The 8,482-nt window shown below is 52.1% G+C and overlaps 1 pseudogene; it reads right to left on the bottom strand.

Annotated features, from left to right (window-relative positions):
* Positions 1-7,248: 7,248 nt before the first annotated feature.
* Positions 7,249-8,259, bottom strand: LOC147665793 (28S ribosomal RNA; annotated as a pseudogene).
* Between the last annotated feature and the right edge of the window lie 223 nt (positions 8,260-8,482).

Genomic DNA, 8,482 nt, shown 5'->3' with positions numbered 1-8,482 from the left:
CTCCTTTGACAATAAGTGACCTAGATAGGTTACTTCTTGACAACAATATTGGAGTTTAGAAGGTGACACCTTGTGATTTAGCTCACAGAGATGTTGCAGCAACGACGCTGTAGCAAGCTTGCAAATGTCCTTAGTATCAGCAGCCACCAATAAGTCATCGACGTATTGGATTAAGGCCGCACCAACCGGCAACCGAAACGCATCCAGTTGACCCTTCAAGGCTTGGCTGTAAATAGATGGACTTTCACAGTAGCCCTGAGGAGCGCGTTTGAACCGGAAGCTACGCCCACCGAGAGAGAAACCGAAAAGGTCCCTGCTCTCTTCGGCAATCGGGATGCTGAAAAACGCATTTTTCAAATCAATCACCGAAAACCATGATGCAGTAGCTGGAATCAGAGTCAGTAGCGCCGTGATGTCAGGCACAACAGGGAATTGAGGAACCACAATTTTATTCACCTCCCGTAAATCGATAACAAAACGATAAACAGGCGGTTTGGTAGGATCTGTACGTTTAAGAATGGGCAATACAGGGCTATTGCACACGTTTCCCCGCGTCTCTTCAATAACATCTTTCTCGATCAAGTCATAAATGATCGCTAACAGTGCTCGTTCACCATCAAGGGAGATACGATATTGGGGAATACGTGGCAATCGCACATTCGATTTCAACTGAACGACATAGGGAGAGATATCAAGTAGGCCCACATCATTTGGACCCGTCGCCCACAAAGACGCAGGAAGAGAACTCAATTCCGGTGGAAGCCTATCGAGAGACAAATACATAGGAGAGACAACCCTCTCTCCTAACGTAAGCTTTACACCCGCAGGAGAACAATACAATGTTGCATACAAACGTTTAAGCAAATCCAGACCCAATAGATTTTCAACACAACCCGTGGTTAAAATCAACGGAGCTTGGAGCTCACGTGGCCCAATTTGAAGGGGCAAAGGGCGAGAAACTGGATTGCTAACGGGGGCGCCAGAGAATCCAACGGAAACATTTGTTAAGCCAGACAAAGGTGCGCCAGGGAGTTTCGAATGCATGATAGAACTTTTCGCTGCACCAGTGTCCAACAGAAAAGGCTCAACGACGCCCGATGTAGCAACTGCGACGTAAGGCCCTCTCTGATCAACCGGAACTGATACCACTCCCTCTCCTTGTCTTTGGCTGTCCTAGTAATTACTGTCGTCAGTTCCCTGATCGACGTAATAATCGTCTACATTGTACTGCGCAGATCGTCCTTGCGACGATCCACGTTGATCGAAACAATTATTAGAATTAGATGAATTGTCTGAGCGATCATTTTGAGCACCACGACCTCTACCACGTGATGCCTGCTGTGAACCACCACGGCCTCCTTTAGACGAATTACCACTATTACGTTCATTTAGAGCAGGGCAATTGAATTTGATGTGTCCCTCTTGTCTACAATAAGCACATTGATTATACCCTAACGAGGATCTTTGGAAGGAGGAATCATTACGCGACTGTGATCTATTCAATTGCGACTGCGACCTATTCTGTTGAGGCGCATTCTGATTGGAACGCGGCGGATACGCTTGTTGCAGCAACACTTTAGTTTTCAGCTCTTTTGTCTTTTTGTCAGCACGGTCATTCTCTTCTTTCTCCCTATTTTCGTAATATTGTGCCGTAGCCAATATCTGAGCTGAGGTAGAAACGGCCCATGCACTCTCTGAATTCTTCAATTTATTGCTCAAATCGGGCAACAAATTCGACACAAATTTATCCACAAACAACCTCTGTCCCCCCCTCAGTACCCATATCCTGTCCACTATGGTCAATGAATGCTTCCTCAAACCTCGTAAAGAAGTCGGAAACACTCTCATCTTTCTTTTGTTTGCAAGCGGACAGTTTGTCCCAATTTACTCTCATAGCTGGCATAAGCGTTTTCATAAGCGTTATTATTCTTTGAGGGAGAGCAGTAATCAATTGATCGGGTTTAGTAGCAGCCACTTGTCCAGCATCTGCCGCTGTAATGGCAGCCCAATCACCACCTAATTCATTTGCGTGATCTTGGTGACGAATCTTAGCCCATACCGGCTGCGGTACGACGTTGCCAAACAACATGTCGATATCGGCAAGATTCATCACCGTAGCATCTACGAGCTGCGATAATTCTTTATAATACCCTGTAGGATTTTTACGAGGATCGGGCAAAGATTGTTTCACCTGAAGCACTTCCGATCGTTTCCATGGGAGGTGTATCCACACTCGCTCAAAGTGCGCCAATACCGGAGGATTAGCATTAGCATCAGCTGGTATCCAAACCGGCGGAACTTCACGCATAGGATATTGGCCAGACTCGTCTTGTTTTTCAATATCCTCAACAAACAGTGCATGAGGAATAGGAGCGGGACGAAGAGATAGCAACCGCTCAATAGCACGTCGGACATTAGTATCCACTATCAGCCCAGTTGCGAACTGAAGCCGAAGGTCAGACAGGGCGGTCAGCACCTCGTCAGGCGCATCGGCCGCTATCTGATCATGTAGGAACTTGCACATCTCATCAAACACATACCTTTGGGTCGGTATGTTGAATTGATTAAACGTTTCGAGAACAACACGGGGTGGATTTCTAAGGGGGTTTACCATCCAACCCATCGCCATATTATATAGTGCAGCACGTTCTCTGTTTCCAGGAAGCTGGCTACGTCTCTGAGGACCTTCGGAGCTAGCAGACCCATAAACAGGTCCGAACGACTGAAAGAAACTAGCTGCAATAGGAGAATTACGACTTCGAGTAGAGGGAGAAAGATAAGACACAGGACTAACAAGAGAAGGAGTAGAAACAGTAGCAGCGACAGGGGTTAACAAAACAGGGGCAGTAGCGGGAGCAGGAGTATGTGGAAGCGGAGGAGCAGTAGGAATAGAAACAGACAAAGGAGCAGGAACAGTCGGAAGAACGGGTGCAGGTTGAGGAACAGGCGGAGGAACAATAGGTGGAAGAACAGGTACGGCAGGGACCACAGGAGCTGCGGTACCCTGAACGTACGGAGGTGGCGACTTCATTAGATAGGACATTAAGGGATCCTCAACTGCCTCTTCCTTCTTATCCGACTCCGTAGGTAAAGCAGGATAACATTTATCTATGGTCATACGCTGTAATCTCTCAAACACTTCCTTATCCTTATCCTCCTTATCACGCTGGAACTGCTCAGCTTTCTTCACTATGGTAGCAACATTATCTCGCTGACTACGTTTATTTTGTCTGATTTCTTTCTGTCGGGCTTCTTTGCGCCACAACCGAAAGGCATCAAACATGGCCGGCCTTGATTTACGTTCGAACAACTTTATTTCTAGATTATCTAAGATCGACGCCTCGAAGCTACCGTGAGGTGGCCAACGAAGGTCGCCGTCATTCTTTGTATATTTAATCCAATAATCGTTAAAGGTAATCGGGCCTAGCCCATGTTTGCTATATAAGTCATAAGTAGGAGTTCCAACCGGAGGTATCGGACACGAGTCCTCCAGCAGGGAATCCGCACCACAAGGTCTGAAACAACTGAACAAAGTACTACGACCAGGCATCTTGCACACTAGCCGAGTTTCACAAACTTCAAGAGTTACGGGATTTACCAGGTCCCAGCAAAGAACAAAACCCTCGGTTTTTGGCGGCTGCAGTCGTCAAATAATACAACAACAAAGTACGCTAGCAAAGTGTCACCGACAAAAACACTCACACAGCGTGAACAACAAAGACACTTGCTAAAGTGTCAACAACCAAAGACTATGGGAGCGACCCACAAATACTTAACTCAAAGATCGATGGCGTCACCAGGAAGGCCCGTCTATCGTCTCACTCTACCAAGGTCTACGCCAGGCGCCAAAACAGGTCTACAGTCAGGGCAGCAGTCCGTCGCAGCCGTCCGGAGGCGGGAATCTTCGCGGGAAAAGTCTTCGGGCCACTTATTTCGACAACAGGATCGATGAAGCGGAGTGCACCTTCCCTCGGAGATTTCACACGAAGTTCCTCACGATCGTCGGGCTTGGACCGGTACCACTGATGCAGCCCCACGTTGGGTGCCAACTGAAGGACTGGGTTCTTTTGGACCCAGCGGTGCCAGGGCACAACACCTGAAACCTTCGTGGGTAACCTGCTCCGGCGTACAAGTCACAGAGACACGGGACACTTCCTCTGACGTCAAAGATTCAAGGTTTATTTGCTGCAGGGAACACAGAGATCACGACAAGTACACAGCGTGCAACTTGGGGAGACTGCTTCAAATTGGTTCTGTGGATCGCTCCTTTTATACAGTTTTTACCCATAGGGTAACATTGAACACAAAAGTTTATAACCCAGTTCCCACAATTAACCCCCAGAGGGGTCGCTTTGGTCACTTTAAAACACATGAGGTCCGGAACATGAGTGCGGAAACATTTGGCGGTTCCCAACTGTAAAAACCATCTTCCCACCATTAGCAAATTCCAATCGGCAGTAAAGTAGATCGAAAATAGGAATGAAGACAGGTGCAGAGGAAGACGGAGACAGTGGGGAGATTGGAAAGGGTGTAAAAAGGAGGTAACGGGAAACACGAGATACAGGCATCAAAGGGACGTGCCTAATGAGATGCACGGCTGAGACAATAAGTCCGTGCGGCAAGATGAGCCTCAAGCGGCGCCATCTGCCTTACAGTAGCATCCCCCTCGTCATAAAGACACTTACAAAGAACATGTGTCTTCCGCAAATATCTTGGGAGTCCCAGGGTCGCGAAGCGGACAGCGTCCGTTCGCTGGCTACTTGAGGGCAAGAGACAAAATGGATGCCGTATCTAAGATGGAACCCGTGGGTACAGATGAAAAACCCACGTAACAAACGAACGGTTTAAGTTAGCACAGCGAAAACTGCGCACACTTACTAAACTCGTCATTTGCGGTTCATAGATACCAGACTCGACCATATTCGTGCGAGTCGAAAAGCACCACTTACAATTGTCACGGAACCTCAGGGGTACGGAGCCCAGAGAGGCAGAGGGTCCGTCCCTGGGCCCCCTGTACCCAGCCACAGCTTCCGGGCCCGGATGCCCAAGGGAGCCCACACCAGGCCCACAATACCCCGTCCCTGCTGCTCTGCCACCTGGCAGGCCCGTGGATAGAGCCCAGGATGGGGAGGATGCCTTCTTCCCGCCCTACCAAGGGTCCCCGGGGGCTACGGTTAGAGCTCCTCAACCCAGTCACTCCCTTATTTAGCCTCCCCGGGCCTGATGGAGCCCCACCCGGCACCCGGACCCTCCGCTGGCCGCAGGACAGGGGGTGACTCCCACACCAAAAGGCCTGCCGAAGCCTAGGCCCAGGGACCGGCCTGCGCTTCTGACGCCAGGAAAGCCGGGGGAGCTCCCTGGGCTAGATGGCCCCCCTGCTGGCCGCAGGATGGGGGTTCCCACATCCCAGAACCCGCCGGAGATCAAGCCCTGGGACCGGTCCCTGCTCCTGACGCCAGCCAGGCCGGGCGAGCTTCCCAGAGCCAGATGAACCCCCCCCCCTGGACCCACGACAGGCTGCACCCCAGGATCCGCCGGAGCCTAAGGCCCAAGCCCGGTTCCTGCTTCTGCCACGCAGGGGTAGCCTCCCCGGTCCATATGGACACACCCTAGGACCCACGGGAGCCAAGGCCCGGGTCCCTGCTTCTGAACCCAGCCAGGTCTGGGGGGAGCCTCCCCGGGCCCAATGGACCCCCGTCCCGGGCACCCAGAACCCACACTGCCAGTAGGATGGGGGCTACAACACCGAAGGGCCCGTTAGATCCCAGGCCCTGCTTCTGAACCCAGCCCGGCCAGGGAGAGGCTCCCCGGGCCCGCTGGACTCCGGGGACTCATGATGGGCCACAGGGTGGGGATTTCCCCAACCCAGGGCCCGCAGGAGCCTAAGGTCCGGTCCCAGTTCTTGCTTAGGACCCCAGGCAAGCAGGGGGGATCTTCCCCAGGCCAGATGGATGTACCTCAGGGCCCACCAGAGCCCAGCCCCGGGTTCCGGCTGTGCAGGGACAGCTCCCCATCCCTGGAGGGCTGGTAGACTCAAACCTGCTGGCTCCCTGACCCTGTCCAGTCCAGACTCTGCCCAGCCCCGTGCTCTCCGCTCTAAGACTCGGAAACACCGGGGTCCATGCTTGGGTGTTTCCAATCAAGCAGCTCAAAGTCACCGCATAGGCACGATCGAACAGAGTCTGGTATGGAATGTCCTCGGGCCACCCTGTCTGTGGCCGCCGAGCCAATTTTCCCCTGCCTACATTTAGCTCAGGTCCTGCCAAAGCACTGACCATAGGGCACCACCACGGCCTCCCTCCCAGCTGGAGAGGAGGGCTGTTTCCTGGGCCTGCCGCATCCACTTTGCCAGGCACCGCTCGCCCTTAGGAAAAGGGGTAGCCCCGCACCGGGCCTGCCAACTGCACCTCCTGGGCAGCACAGAACATCCATAGTCGCTCCCATATCAGACTGGGATCAGACGTCATCTGCTCAGGGCTTCTACAAGCTCTCCGCGGCTCCTGCTTCAGCTCAATGCCCCAGGGCTGGACCTTCATGCAGGGCTTGCCTCTCGCCACTCCTTGACTCAAAGCCACCGGGGAGCTAGGAAGTCTTCCCAGGTCTGCAGCCTCCCTGCCCTGGCTAGTGACTGTCACCCCCCATACCATGGGCTCAGGGTGCTGACTCAGGTGGGTGCCTTCCACTTTCCAGGAGCCCGGGGCAGGAACCAATGAGGGTTAAGACTAGACCATGCCCTCTCCCCGCAGGCCTGCCCAGGGAGCTCATTTTCCTCAACTGTTAAGCCCCCACAAAGTGGGGACTTACAGAACCCTGGCTTAGGGAAGGACAAAAATTGAGTTTGCCAGGCAGTCCGTCTTGTCGCCCAGCACCCAGGGCCATCTGGTCGCACAGCCAGGTGACCAGATGGCCCGGGATGACCCAGTGACCAGATAGTCCAGGACATCCGGATCTAGTTGCACAGCAGTCTGATGATGGTGAGGGTAGCAGGGCGCTCTGAGTCCACTGTTTGATAGTCTCCTTTCCCGGGCTGATTGCCTTCCTGCGACCTGCAAGGATGGTAGCAGCCGTCCCTGTACCCCAGTGGCACAGGGCAGGAGGGGAGACCCCCGTGCTGGCTGGCACGTGATGGAGGCGGCATCCTGCAGGCCCGCAATTCTCCCTCTGCGTCCATGCCACTGGCCTAGTGGCAGAGGAACCTGCTCCATGTGTGGTGGAGGAGGGTGTCCGTGGGCACCCACGGATGAAGGCAAATTCTTGGCTTGGAAGATGACTTTCAATAGAACGCAGCGAGGTAGCTGCTCTGCTACTTACGATACCCTGACCTAGAATCAGGTTGTCTACGAATTATTTAGCACAGGTTGCCCCATGAACCTGTAGTGCACTAAGGGTGCTGGAGGGGGCCCCCTTCCATCCTCGCTCTGGTCCCCAAGAGAGCTGCTATATGCACCAGCCCCCAAAAGAGGCCGGCTATCCAAGGCCAACCGAGGCTCCACAGCACTGCGGTATTGTTACGGTTTAGGGGGGATTCTGGCTTAGAGGCGTTAAGTCATAATCCCACAGATGGTAGCTTTGCCCTATTGGCTCCTCAGCCAAGCACATACACCAAATATCTGAACCTGCAGTTACTCTCGTACTGAGCAGGATTACTATTGCAACAAAACATCATCAGTAGGGTATAACTAACCTGTCTCACGAAGGTCTAAACCCAGCTCACGTTCCCTATTAGTGGGTGAACAATCCAACGCTTGGGAAATTCTGCTTCACAATGATAGGAAGAGCCGACATTGAAGGATCAAAAAGCGACGTCGCTATGAACGCTTGGCAGCCACAAGCCAGTTATCCCTGTGATAACTTTTCTGGCACCTCCTGCTTCAAATCCCAAAAGTCAGCAGGACCGTGAGGCCTCGCTTTCACTGTCTGTATTTATACTAAAAATTGATATCAAGTGAGCTTTTTCCCTTATGCTCCGTGGGAGGGTTCTGTGCCCCCTGAGCTCGCCTTAGGACACCTGCATTATCGTTTGACAGTCAAATTCCCCAGCTGCCACTGTGCAGGTCACACCCAGAGGGCACCGTGCACTTGGAGGCAGAAGCGGGAGCCTCACTGGGCTCGCCCCCTGCCTCACCGGCTAAGTGAATAAATGATAAGAGTTATGGTATTTTACCAGCGGCCCGAGGGCCTCCCAATTATCTCACACCTCTCATGTCTCTTCAAGGTGCAAGACTAGAGTCAAGCTCACTGACTTCACTCACTTGGTACACTTCAGATCAAGTATTACACCCTATTTTTTAGAAAGCAAGGGCCACCACTGCAAGTGTCTTTATGATCAATGTTTACTTTCTGCAGCTTCCACTGGGACCATTACATTATCTTTTAGGGTTTATAAAATAAAGAAAATTAGCAGTGTAATGTGCACTCTTATGATTACTTTAAAAAGGAACTAAAAAACAAACACATTTTTAAACTAGTTGTTGCCATGTTT

The sequence above is a fragment of the Lissotriton vulgaris genome, unplaced genomic scaffold, assembly GCF_964263255.1.
Source record: "Lissotriton vulgaris unplaced genomic scaffold, aLisVul1.2 SCAFFOLD_464, whole genome shotgun sequence".
In the NCBI taxonomy this organism is placed as follows: domain Eukaryota; kingdom Metazoa; phylum Chordata; class Amphibia; order Caudata; family Salamandridae; genus Lissotriton; species Lissotriton vulgaris.
This window is presented reverse-complemented; position numbering and strand designations above follow the sequence as displayed.